The 14,995-nt window shown below is 41.4% G+C and overlaps 1 protein-coding gene across 1 annotated transcript in view; it reads left to right on the top strand.

Moving 5' to 3' along the window:
• Positions 1 to 14,995, top strand: part of LOC141131333 (aminopeptidase N-like) — a 94,397-nt gene that overhangs the window by 19,837 nt on the left and 59,565 nt on the right. The gene's annotated exons all lie outside the window — the stretch shown is intronic.

The raw sequence follows: 14,995 nt of genomic DNA on the forward strand, positions 1-14,995 counted from the left end.
AGAGTATACAGTAAAACCTCGGATTGCGAGTAACGCGGTTTACCAGCGTTTCGCAATAAGAGCTGTTTTTTTTTTTCAAATCCTGACTCCATTTGCGAGCGTTGTCTCGCAAGACGAGCAGGATTCAAGCCTCTGGGGTGTGCAGTACGGCATGTGGCCAGAGGTGTGGGGGCACTGGTGACACTCTGAGACACTTTGAGACGCTCAGAGATGCTTGGAGACACTCGGAAACACTCTGTTCCTGAGTGTCTCTGAGCGTCTCCAAGCGTCTCTGAGCGTTTCCGGCACCCCCCCACCACTGGTCACATGCGGTACTACATACATTAGCAGTGACACTGGAACAAATTATCTGCGTTTCCATTGATTCCTATGGGGAAGCTTGCTTTGATATGCGAGTGCTTTGGATTACAAGCATGCTTCTGGAACAGATTATGCTCATAATCCAAGGTACTACTGTACTAAAAAAAGCAGGATTTAAATAAAGCATGTTATTTAAAAATAACAAAAAATGAAAAAAATAGTAACCGTGTATATATAATATAATAAAAGTGATTCTCTGTTCTCAGCTGCATAAGTAACTCAGGAAGGAGAAACAGCAGCACACTGATCTTCCCAGTAAATGGCTGTGCAGGTGTGTGTGTTCACATTACAGCCAGAAAACTGACCACGCTGTGGTCTGTTTTTAATAGGAAAGCAGAAGGACTGGCAGGGAACACAAGGAATTTCACACAATGGAAGCAATATAAACATTACAGGATACATTTTCATACAAGTACAGTATCTCACAAAAGTGAGTACACCCCTCACATTGCTGCAGAGGTTGAAGGAGTAGGGGTGGTCAGCCTATCAGTGCTCAGACCATACACCGCACACTGCATCAAATTGGTCTGCATGGCTGTCATCCCAGAAGGAAGCCTCTTCTATAGATGATGCACAAGAAAGCCTGCAAACAGTTTGCTGAAGACAAGCAGACTAAAGACATGGATTACTGGAACCATGTCCTGTGGTCTGATGAAACCAAGATAAACGTTTTTGGTTCAGATGGTGTCAAGCGTGTGTGGCCGCAAACAGGTGAGGAGTACAAAGACAAGTGTGTCTTGCCTACAGTCAAGCATGGTGGTGGGAGTGTCATGGTCTGGGGCTACATGAGTGCTGCCGGCACTGGGGAGCTACAGTTCATTGAGGGAACCATGAATGCCAACATGTACTGTGACATACTGAAGCAGAGCATGATCCCCTCACTTCGGAGACTGGGCCGCAGGGCAGTATTCCAACATAATGACCCCAAACACACCTCCATGACAACCACTGCCTTGCTAAAGAAGCTGAGTGTAAAGATGATGGACTAGCCAAGCATGTCCCCATACCGAAACCCTATTGAGCATCTGTGGGGCATCCCCAAACGGAATGAGGAGGAGAGCAAGGTTTCTAACATCCACCAGCTCCGTGATGTCGTCATGGATGAGTGGAAGAAGACTCCAGTGGCAACCTGTGAAGCTCTGGTGAACTCCATGACCAAGAGGGTTAGAGCAGTGCTGGAAAATAATGGTGGACTCACAAAATATTGACACTTTGGGCCCAATCTGGACATTTTCACTTAGGGGTGTACTCACTTTTGTTGCTAGTGGTTTAGACATGAATGGCTGTGTTTTGAGTTATTTTGAGGGGACAGCAAATTTACACTGTTATAAAAGCTGTACACTCACTACTTTACATTGTAGCAAAGTGTCATTTCTTCAGTGTTGTCACATGAAAAGATATAATAAACTATTTACAAAAATGTGACGGGTGTACTCACTTGTGAGATACTGTACATGTTACAGCAGACATATCAGGAATATGAAATGTTGGGTTTACTTATTCTTTATTTAAAAAAGATCAAATTTAAAGAGAGGGAAGGGAGAGGAGGCAGGGTATGAAGACATTAAATTTAGGGTGAAGATCCGCTTTAAGTAGGTTGTTTCCTATTTGTAGAACAAGCCTATTATGCAACAAGGATGACTGTATTATTAATATATGCTAAGGAAAAGATTTGGTGTTCATTAGTGTTGGCACTCTCTGTGCTCAGTCTGGTCTGGTGACTTTTTTTTTGCACTTAATGTGGTTCATATGCGTAGGAATCTAATATGTCCTGTCCCTCAAATTTGGTTGAGTAACAACGTCTTTACATAACAATGGTTATATTGTTGAAATGATATTGGGATCATTATATTTCTGCAAAGCTTGGCAGAATCATCAAGGATGACACTGGAGGACAGAAAAAAAACTTAGTGATCCAACCAGTGACAGATCCAGAAGTCAGGCAAAGGTGCTGGAAATAGGACTCCACGGAGCTCCACTGAACAGGATGTCACATATCGAGAAGGACTAGTACAGATAGGCCTGGAAGGCAGAGCGTTGGGGCCAATAAGGTAATTGGTAACATCTGGAGAAATACTGGAAACAGGTGCATCAAATAGCCACAGAGCTCTACGACCTGCAATGTGCACAAATGCTGAGAGTCACAAAACCATCATCCGTGAGGATTTCAAGTCTCAGCTGGCAGTCCAAGAAACCAACAGTTTCCAACCCTATCGTGTCTGGGACCATTTAGAGCATGATCAGACAATCTTACTACAGTGTATCTACTCACTAGCCAATTTAAAAAGGGAATCTGATGGAAATATAGGAGCTGCTGCTGCTGCTGATTTGTGTTTAAAGGGTGTCCTATTCTTGTCTCTCACCTAATAAGTCACTACCCTGGAAACAACCATGCAACCAGTGAAATCTAAAAGGTCTGATAATGGTGGAAAAATCAAAATGAGAATGAGAGCTCTAGAATCCACAGCCTTATAGAACTGCAGATCTCTTATTTCTATTATTTATTAGACAGCAGCGCTTAATAATATATAGACACTTTATAAATAAGGATTATCATAATAATTATATATTTTATTTCTAGGCTTCACTAGGCCAGTTAAACAATACATATAATTTTAGATGTGTGTCAAGGATCAAACACAGCCAAGAGCATTTACATTTCTTGCAGATCTGATCAGAAAAGAAGTTCACCAATGTTCAGAGAAAGAGAACAGTGCTAACAAGTGGGCCATCATAATCTACCCATAACAGCCAGTGATATTAGTTAAGCATATGACCTGGAGACTTTTTCCGATAAATCTGCATATATAGGGTGATTATTTTTAGGTCTTAAAGTAGAATAAGACACTCAAGTCTTGCGTTGTTCCTCACATGGAAGAATGGAGATTTAAAAGCATCTGACACCTGATTTCTAAATCTTAAACTTCACCCAAGCACCACCCAATTGTTGAGCAAATAGACTGATGCCCCGTACACACGAGCGCAATTTCCGTCAAAAAAAGTGTGATGGGAGCTTTTGGTCGAATATTATGACCGTATGTATGCTCCATCCAACTTTTTCTGTCTAAATTTCCGCCAGGAAAAGATTGAGAGCTGGTTCTCTATTTTTCCGATGGAAAAAGTTCTTGACGGAAAATCCGTTCATCTGTATGCAATTCCGACGCGCAAAAAAAAACGCATGCTCGGAAACAATTTGACGCATGCTCGTAAGCATTGAACTTCATTTTCTCGGCTCGTCATAGTGTTATACGCCACCGCGTTCTTGACGGTCGAAAATTCAGAAAACTTTTGTGTGACCGTGTGTATGCAAGCCAAGCTTGAGCGGAATTCCATTGGAAAAACCATCCAAGATTTTTCCGACGGAAATTCCGCTCGTGTGTACGGGCATGTGTTGTATGAGTTATACCTTCCAGCAGTCAAGCATACAACCTGGGGGGCTTTTTTGATAGCCCTGCATATATAAGATATACATTTTTGTAGATCTTCAGGGACAATGAGGCATTTAACTTTTGCTTTGTTCCTCATGTGGAAGAGTAAGGATTTAAAGGCATCTGACATTTGAATTTTAAACTTCCATCAAGAACTTCACAACGGTCAAACATAGAGCTTAAGAAGAGCAAGGTATGACCTGCAACAGTCATGTGCTGGCTTTTATTAACTTTTTGTTAGCTGTAGGTTGTCCAATAACAATGTTTCTACAAAGTTCAGTTTTAGTAAGCTAGAATTCTTCCACTTCTGAAGCTGCGTTACTAAATCTTATGGACACTATAGTATAGTGTTACAGAGCTAGAACAGTGGTTTCCTACATATCATCATTGTAACCTCTAAGACAAGGAGGTTGTTTTGTGGAAAACTGGAGTGATCTCTTGCACCATGTTTCAGATCCAAAGCTGGGACTCACCCGGTGCTCAGGGCAAAAATGCACAACTGCCCCCCCCCCCCCCCCCGTTGCTAATACATGATGTAGGTGCATGTACCACCCTGTCTACTGTACCCCCCCCCCAACTTGAGGGCAATGCACTTGGGGTAGCTGCCCCACCTGCCTCCCCCACCTTGCCCTGACCCTGTCCAGATCACATGATGTTGTGTAGAAGCCTCAGATTATTTGTACAGATTCTGTCTCATATACACTAACATGGAGATGAAGAATTGGTATATATGGTTTTTTGGTACAATTATTGTAAGACTGGCTATAATTTAAACTTTTTGATAAGAAAAAATTAAGATTCTCAGTGAAGGAATTACATTTCACAGTGGAAGTGGTTACTGCAATTAGGCAAACTGAATATTGCCTAATATATTGCCTAATATGTATAGAATAATATTTGATTTGGTATGTTCTCATACTAGATACTATTTCTTGTGATAGGACATCTGTTTTTTTTTCTTCGTAGATGGTATTTCATGGGATATAAGTCAGGAAAGGCTTACATTCACCTTTGTGAAATGTTGCCCTTCCAGTCTGCGTCCTTTCTGTTTTACTTCCTTCCTAGTGATGTGATACCATACTGGTGTAGAGAAGATGGTTTGGTATACCATGGTGCTACAATATCAAATGTTCCAGATACAATATTGTTATATTGAACCAATAGAACTGCCTTTCTTAAACCTTTTACCCTAGAGGAACCCTCAAAATAATTTTCAGGCCTCAGAAAACCCCTGCTAATATAAATTTATTGGGGGTCGGTGGGAAGATGCCCACCTTACATTGTAGTCAGGATGCCACCCATATGGATAGCTATAAAAAATCATTGGTGTCATGCTTCTGATATCACCAAGTGGTGTTGGCCCTGAAACTATACAGCCACCATCAAATGGGAAGTAAATCAGCCACAGTTCAAGGAACCCCTAACAACCTGTGGAAGAAAACTTGTTGAGAAGGGCTGCACTTGAATATATGGGCTCTGATGTAGTGATACAAAATCTAGGTTTTATCCCTCTTAATGGATGGTACCTGATTATGATGCTGTTTTTTTACCAGCATCATAATTGTTAGGCTGTTAAAATACTGGATGATGTGATAGTCTGATCACAATTTGAGATCCACAATTAATGGTTTATACCAATCCCTAACCCAAGACCCCTCTGAAAACATATATTTGGAGACAAGACCCAGAATCTTTCTTGTGGAATATTTCTATAGGCTTATGACATTTGGGTGCTTTTGTAAAGATTAAAAAAATACACTATTAGTAGCACTTGTGCATATACATGTGATATATTGGATCTACCACACCATAACGCCCTGGTGACCAACCTTCAGCCTGAAGGCCACATGCAGCCTTTGCCACTTTTTGTGTGGGACTCGGGTTCCCCACTGACACTTATCTGTGTTTCCCTATTGCCCTGTTATAGCAGTGATTTCTAGTAGTCTCATGTAATATATTAACAGTCTCTAACAATCACTTGCAGCATGTCCACAGTCTCTAACCATCACTTTTATCATGTCTGCAGTCTCTGACCATCACTTTTATAATGTCTGCAGTCTCTGACCATAACTTTTATCATGTGTGCAGTCTCTGACCATCTCTGGTATCATACCTGTAGTCTTTGACGCTAATGCGAGATGTGTTCTCATGGAAAAAAATAGAGTAATATGTGCAAAAAAATAAAAAAGACATAAGCAACCTTAAAGAGCTACAACAGCATAATACAAAAGTGCTAAGTGCAAGTGCAAATGCATAAGTAACTATACCATAAAACAAAGTGCTAATGTGCAATAATAAATTGATCAAAGAAAGTATTACAGTGATAACTGTGTGAACATGATAATCCTAAATGAAGTCCATAAAGACAAATAACAGTCCATAAGTTCATATCAGAAAAAATTCCAATAATAAAAGTGAAATAAGTTCTGCCAAAAAACGTGCATGCAATCAGGCAAAATCTTCGTGTCACACTCGTCTTGTGACTTCTATCAGTGTCCGGCTGAGCATTGGTTAAAGCTCGTAGCAGCTTTTTCATTCTCCTCTGACTGTCCTATGAGGCTGCATGACCCCTGACCCTCTGTCTTGATAGTGCTGATTTGCCTTGTGCCGATCTCATGCACCCTCCCAAAAAAAAAAAAAATCTCTAGCAATGCACACCAAACTGAGCATGTGCAGAGTACCCCAAGGGTCTGTACTATCTGGAGATGGATTGGGGACTGTGGAAGAAGGGGAGGATCAGAGTAGACAGGATCAAACATCTTTTTTATACAATGCGCAGGATTAACCCCTTAGGTTCCACAGTGAATATAACAAGCATGCTTTACTGCATATACAGACTGATTTTACTGTTGTGGGTTTAGTAACAGTTTAAACCACCATGTCTGAGCACAGTTAACCTGCCATGTCTGTGAACTTTATACATTAGCCATATTAAATTGTGAAACTATGTTAGGTTGCACATGAGACAGTCACATCTCAGTATCTGTGATATCTGGCTGTTGCTGCCTGTACTATTACACTGACACATTAAACAGCTGCTCTAATTGTAAGGAGAGTAGCAGATTTTGTTCAATATAAAATACATTTAATGTACTTATATAATGTATAACATAATGTCATATGAACACATTCAGATAATTGTATTATGGGCAATACTTCATTTTTTACTAATCCCTAGATAATGGAAACTCACTGATCCATAATCTGTCATTCCAGAAGGCAAATAATTACTTAGTGTCACAGTTTGGCAAAGAGAAAAGCCAGAAAGCCTTTGTAGTTATGACAGAAACACCTTTTAATGCTAATGTACTCTTATATAATATTGAAATATCGGGTGATGCTTTTGGGTTGATTTACTAAAGGCAAATCCACTTTTCACTGCAAGTGCACTTGGCAATCCAGTCGCTGTAGATCCAAGGGGGACATGCAAGAAAAATAAAAAACAGCATTTTTGCTTGCACATGATTGGATGATAAAATCAGAAGAGTATCTCCTCATTTCTGATCTTCCCCTCAGATCTACAGCGACTGCAATTCCAAGTGCACTTGTAGTGCAAAGTGGATTTGCCTTTAGTAAATAACCCCCTCTGGCTCTGTGACGCATGCGTGCAGGAGCCGCCGATCACGGCACGGGGTGACCGTTCCTTCAGAGCACAGTGATTTCACTGGATGCATGTACAGTAAATATCTCCTAAACAATGCATGTTTAGGAGATATTTAACACTACCTATAGGTAAGCCTTATTATAGGCTTACCTATAGATACAATTTAAAGATGGAAGTTTACTTTCTCTTTAAATGCTAACATCGTAGCCTGAGAGGACCCAACAATAATGTCCGTCCTTTCTCTGGTGTAGTGCACAGACCCCCAGCAGCAGGTCTGTACTCTCTGGCTCCCTGCACTGGACTCTGGTGAATTGCCCGGGAAAATTGCCTTACATAATGCCAAGACCAACCCCACTCCATAATCCCCCCTCCACCAAATGATTTGGACCAGTGCACAAAGCAAGGTTCATAAAGACATGGATGAGCAAGTTTGGGGTGGAAGAACCTCAACCTAATAGAACACCTTTGGGATGAATTAGAGCGGAGACTGTGAGCCAGGCCTTCTTGTCCAACATCAGTGCCTGACCTCACAAATGGGCTTCTGGAAGAATGGTCAAACATTCCCATAGACACACTCCTAAACCTTGTGGACAGACTTCCCAGAAGAGTTGAAGCTGTTATAGCACATATGTGTATGTTAGTTGTTGTTTGTACCCATAGTACAGCTCAGAAAGTGCGCTTTTTTTATCCTACCTAAAACAAACTGACACTAACTGACACTGATACTAATTTAAAAAGTAAAAAAATCCTGCCCAAAAAAATACTGACTCTGACCTTGCCCAAACACTAACCCAGTTATATCAGGTAATCTGATTAGAATCTCTGTGTAATGACTGATACGTGCATTTTGCTTACAGAGAATCAATAATTTCTAACCAGGTCAGATATGAACCATATGATGTGGTAGAGACAGTTTTTTGCATGAAATGATCAAAGTCACATAAACTGTGTATCTCAAAACATTAAAAGGTTCCCCAGATGACGTCAGTGACAGACGAACCATACATCGGGAGGTTAAAAGGTTCCCCAGACGACGTCAGTGACAGATGAAACGTACGTCGGGAGGTTAAAAGGTTCCCCAGACTACGTCAGTGACAGACGAAACGTATGTCGGGAGGTTAAAAAGGTTCCCCAGACGACGTCACTGACAGACGAAACGTACATTGGGAGGTTAAAACGTTCCCCAGACGACGTCAGTGACAGACAAAACGTACGTCGGGAGGTTAAAGTTCCCCAAATGACGTCAGTGACAGACGAAACGTACGTTGGGAGGTTAAAAAGTATCCCAGACGACGTCAGTGACAGATGAAATGTACGTCGGGAGGTTAAAGGTTCCCCAGATGATGTCAGTGACAGACGAAACATATGTCGGGAGGTTGACGCTCTGACGTCATCGCACTCAATTACGAACAGGCGCTCGCTTGCCGGCTGGCGAATGCCCCTTTTTAACTACCATTTTTGGAAGTTTAAGTGTTTTACCTTATTTTAAATAAAAAATCTCATCGGATTTACGCTATGGCTGCCTTTCTTCTACCCCTATGTGACTAACTTGGTTTGGTGGTTGGAGCCACGTTGTACAGAGGGCTATCGTAGATAGGATACCGGGACCCAGTCTACACGCTTATCACCCATAGCGGTATCTGGAGTAGTGGTTTCCTGCTCAAACAGCCTGATCTGGATTTAGTCCTGAGATGTGCCTTATTGTGCTTTCCATCTGGTAAGCGCATATGTTTGGTGGGGGAGGATCACTGTGCAGGGTGTGCTTGTTTTCCATTTTCTCACTTGACTTCCACGGAGAACTACCAGGGGATTTCTCTTACCTTCTTTATACCTATGGACTTTGCTACTGTTTTTTACACTAATGATCTGATGTCATTTGATGCATATGTGTGTGTTTACTGCATATATTGATCTTATTTGCATACACTGACTCTTTGCATTTTTCACTTTATAGCGCAGTTTTTTCCTTGTTTTTCCTGTTTGTTGTGATTTTTCACAGTTGAACTGCTGCTTCCTTTGGGGGGTTTTCTTATGATAGCGCTGGGATTTTTTTGTTTTTTCTATTTAAAAGTCTATAGCTAGACTAAGGTGACTAGATTTTTAATACGAAACCTGAGGCACCCTACTGACCATGCCCACTTTTAATGGTGGTGGGTTATGCCGTGTACACACGGGCGGACTTTGACCGAACTGATTTGTTCCGTCGGACAATCCGACCGTGTGTGGGCTTCATTGGACCTCCAACGGACTTTTTCGGTCAAAAATCAGACGGACTTTAGATTTGAAACATGTTTCAAATCTTTCCGACGGACTCGAGTCGTGTGTATGCTAGTCCGTTCGTGTCCGACGAAAAAACGACGCTAGGGCAGCTATTGGCTACTGGCTATCAACGTCCTTATTTTAGTCCGGTCGTACGTCATCACGTACGAATCCGTCGGACTTTGGTGTGATCGTGTGTAGGCAAGTCCGTTCATTCGAAAGTCCGTCGGAAGTCCGTCGGAAAGACCGTCGGACCTTTGATTTCGAAAAGTCCGCCCGTGTGTACATGGCATTAGGGGTGGAAAAGGGAGCAGGCATAATAGGGGTGTGCAAAGCGCGCCACACAAAATGGGTGTGGCCCAATGGTGGTAACAGTGGGAGGCCTAAAGGGGTATGGATCAATAATACCTGAGCCTACTTTGCTCTGGGTCAAGAGTGCGGGCCCAAGTGTGCACTGCAGATCGTCATCAAAAAGAAGGGCAAGGCAGCAAATTATCCACACCCATGCTTCCTGCAACAAAGTCTGCACAAGCTGAGAGAGGAGGGACTGGGAAGACCACGTAATATTGGCATCAATGACATGTGACATCATCAATTACCCTGGACACAGCCCAGAGCAGACACACCCCTCCCCCCTCCAGCCCCAGGCCAATCCCAAAAATGCTGCTAAAATAGATTACCCTGCAGCTGCATAGCCTGGGGATGCCCTTATTAACCGCTTCCTGACCGCCTCACGCAGATTTACTGCGGCAGAAGGGCACGTACAGGCAGATTAACGTACCTGTACGTTGCCCTTTAAGAGGCGGCTTGTGGGCGCGCGTGATCGCGGGGATACCCGCGATCGTCTCGTGGTGAGGAAGAATGGGGAAATGCTAATGTAAACAAGCATTTCCCCGTTCTGCCTAATGACACTGACACTGATCACAGCTCCCTGTAATCGGGAGTGGTGATCAGTGTCTTATCACACGTAGCCCCTCCCCCCCACAGTTAGAATCACTCCCTAGGACACACTTAACCCCTACAGCGCCACCCAGTGGTTAACCCCTTCCCTGTCAGTCACATTTACACAGCAATCAATGCATTTTTAATCGCACTGATCGCTGTATAAATGTGAATGGTCCCAAAATAGCGCCAAAAGTGTCCGATCTGTCCGCCATAATGTCGCAATCATGATAAAAATCGCTGATCGCCGACCATTACTAGTAAAAAAAAAATTATTAATAAAAATGCCATAAAACTATCCCCTATTTTGTAGACGCTATAGCTTTTGCGCAAACCAATCAATAAAAGCCTATTATGATTTTTTTTACCAAAAAGATGTAGAAGAATATGTATCGGCCTAAACTGAGGAAAAAACATTTTTTTTATATATTTTTTGGGGATATTTTTATAGCAAAAAAGTAAAAATTATAGCTTTTTTTTTCAAAATTTCGCTCGTTTTTTGCTTATAGCGCAAAAGATAAAAACCGCAGAGGTGATCAAATACCACCAAAAGGAAGTTCTATTTGTGGGAAAAAAAGGGACATCAATTTTGTTTGGAAGCCACGTTGCACGACTGCGCAATTGTCAGTTAAAGCGTCGCAGTGCCGAATCGCAAAAAGTGCTCTGGTCTTTGGCCAGCCAAATGGTCCGGGGCTTAAGTGGTTAAAGGGGAGGGGACAAGATCAGAGACATTCTATTTTTCCTGGGGTCAGCACCCCAAAATCGGGGACTGTCCCTGGAAACCAAAGAGTAGGTCACCCTAGTGTAGACATATAGGTCTGCTGATATGCATTGGAGGTTTTTGAAAGCTTTGTTATAACAGGTGTGCAGTGCTATATGAAAAGTTTTCAAAGGTATAAATAACCTATTGGAGGTTTGAGAGTAAATCCAGATAGCCCTCCAGTATATGCTGTGATCACAATCATGCACGTAATGTCTCTGAATGAAATAATGTTGCAGAGCACTATATTTATGGCTCCTAACAGCTCTGAGCACATTTGGGAAAAAGAGGTGACTTTGTTAATATAAATCATCTCTAGTGTGTCTAGAGCAGTAATAGTCACACTTTTATTATTGTTACACTTAATAAAATAAATTTAGAAAAATGTATGCATGTATGCATGTATGTATGTACCAAATTATACTAGTTCAGCATACCAAGCATATGAGCTGGCATGGCCATAGTTGGATAATCTTGCATATGCAGCACCCAGACTGTGCCAGTACCTCCCTCCTAGGAATACCATCCTGGCCTGAAGGTGCATGTGTGATGCTCAAAGTAGATGCCGGAATCCTGGGTGTGGAGGTTTATGGGAAACAATCATTACAATATTATAACCATTATTTGTAATTTACACATTTCTCATAATAATGGGCTCAATTATGGAGAAGATCGGTAGCATGTTGCATTAGTGCTATAACCAGTGCTAAGTAGAGGCATGTTATTATATTTTAACCTTTTTTATTTAATTAGTGAGTGAATGAATTCATTTATATTTATGAGGAATTGATGCCTCCAAATATGTTGTATTGATAGGCTCAATAAATAAAGTTGTGAATTAGGGCAGAATGTTTCTTAGTTGCTTGTAAAGTTACTTTTTTTCTACAGCGTGGATAATGTAATGTGTTATGCCCCATACACACGATCAGAAATTCCGTCAAAAAAACCTTCGATGGTTTTTCCGACGGAATTCCGCTCAAGCTTGCCTTGCTTACACACGGTCACACAAAAGTACTCGGAACTTTCAACCGTCAAGAACGTGGTGACGTATAACACTACGACGAGCCGAGAAAATGAAGTTCAATGCTTCCGAGCATGTGGCGAATTGTTTCCGAGCATGCGTGATTTTTTACGCGTCCGAATTGCATACAGACGAACCCATTTTCGGATAGAGAACCTGCTCCCAATCTTTTGCTGGCTGGAATTCTGCCAGCAAAAGTCAGATGAAGCATACACACGGTCAGAATTTCTGACCAAAAGCTCACATCGGACTTTTGCTGGCGGAATTTCTGATTGTGTGTATGGGGCATAACACTTAACTTTGGGGGTTATTTACGAAATGCAAATCCACTTTGCACTACAAGTGCACTTAAAATTGCACTGAAAGTGCACTTGGAAGTGCAGTCGCTGTAGATCTGAGGGGTAGATCTGAAATGAGGGGAAGCTCCGCCGATTTTATCATCCAATCATGTGCAAGCTAAAATGCTGTTTTTTATTTTCTTTGCGTGTCCTCCTCAGATCTACAGCGACTGCACTTCCAAGTGCACTTTTCAAGTGCAATTTGCACTTGTATTTTGCACTTGTAGTGCAAAGTGGATTTGCCTTTAGTAAATAACCCCCTTTATGTCTGTGCCAGGGAGTAAATCTCTTTATCAGCTCATCCAGGTCAGAAAGTGGACAACTCTCTCTATTTCATTCCTGGTCAGAGTGCCCTCATCACAGCGAACACCAATAATAACAACTAAAAAGTGACGATTGTCCATCATGGATCCCACCCAAATTAGGCTGATTCAGGGATCCTCAAATATCAGCTGACATCCCCGTGCTTATTATTATTATATGTTTTATTTTTTCAATGATCCACAGAGATCCCAGCTACATTTTCCCAACATAAGATTCATATCTCCATATACATGGAAAGCAAGTGATCCCTCTACTTCACTGATACTAGCCCTGCTTGCCACTTCCGGGTGTGTCGCATATCATGTCCTCTGCTGGGTGCTGTTAGTGTCAGACATTTCTGGCCTTTTGTAAAACTGCTTGAAAAGCTGTTGTCACCCAAATGGTATGGGAAACCCTCATAGTCCTGCTGAATGTTCTTTTGTTAAAGGTGTAAAAAATGTTTTTAACTCCTTGGCGCCGATTATAAGCAAATATGCTGCCCCACTGGACTGGGCTTTTTTCCATGGGGCCACATATTTGCATATCTGTCTCTCGATGAGAACCTGGTCTCTGTGCTGGGAGCGTGTCGTTCGGCGGGCTCTGCACAGAGTCCTGACCTCAACCCGATAGAACATCTTTGGGATGAAATAGGGCAGAGACTGTGAGCCAGGCCTTCTCTTCCCACATCAGTGCCTGACCTAACAAATGCGCTTCTGGAAGAATGGTCAAACATTCCTATAGACACAATCCTAAACCTTGTGGACAGTTGAAGCCGTTATAGCTGCAAAGGGTGGGCCAACTCAATATTGAACCCTACAGACTAAAACTGGGATACAAGTAAAGTTCGTGTGCGTGTAAAGGCAGGCGTCACAATACTTTTGACAATATAGTGTATGTATCCCATACATGCTCTGGGGGATATTTATAAATATTTTCACACAACTCTCACTCAAGATTCACACATTTTTCTAATTAGATTATTTGGAAAAATGTTATACATTTTTTGGGGTAAAAGTTAGGTGAAAACTTTTTTACTTCTTTCCATGTCCCAAGATAATTTGGAAATGAATGACCACAGAATATGGTGTATGACCAGCTTTTGCTGTTTAAATGGCCATGTGAAGAATATACATTTTCCATAAAATAAAATGTGTTGATCAATTCACCAGACCAAGTTTGCTTTTCAGAGCTGGGTACGTTTAACTATTAACTTTTATTGTATAGTATTAGATTTTTCTGCCTTTCATGAAAAAATAGAGCTTTCTCTCAGTTATGAAAGGATATAAAGATCTATAGTATTTTTCTTTACAACGATGTTTAGGGGAAAACATTGACAAAGAATGGAAGAATAAAATGGTTTTAATTTTTGCCCCACAACAATACCCAAAATAATACAAACCAATATTCATTTAGCAACAGGTTATTTTAAAAAAATATATGGAAAATACATATTGTGCTCCATTTTAAAGTGGATCTTGCACTCCAAGCAAGATTTATGTATTTATTTATTAAAGGTATTTAAATAGTGCCCACAATCACCTGCCCCACCCTATTAGATTGTAAGCTCTTCTGAGCAGGGCCCTCTTAATTCTCTTGTGTTTTATTATATTATAAAAGTATTGCCTCCTTTTTTTTATATTGTAAAGCACTGCGTAAACTGTTGGCGCTATATAAATCCAGTATAATAAAATAATAATATATTGTACATATATTCACATCAGTCCCTGCACTCAATGAGCTTAGAAATCTAAGGTCCCCATCTTACACGCACAAATACATATACTAGATTTATTTGAGAAAGGAACCAATGAACCAACCTGCATGTATTTGAAATGCTGGAGGAAACCCACACAAGTACAGAAACAAAAACGCTGAAATGCTGAGCCCTGAAGAAGTCAGGGAGAAGATGTTGGCACCAGTAAGAGCTCGTGGACATTGCATCGCTGGAGAAGAAATGAGTTTTGCTTGGTCTTGTTCCGC

The sequence above is a fragment of the Aquarana catesbeiana genome, linkage group LG03, assembly GCF_042186555.1.
Source record: "Aquarana catesbeiana isolate 2022-GZ linkage group LG03, ASM4218655v1, whole genome shotgun sequence".
Taxonomy (NCBI): domain Eukaryota; kingdom Metazoa; phylum Chordata; class Amphibia; order Anura; family Ranidae; genus Aquarana; species Aquarana catesbeiana.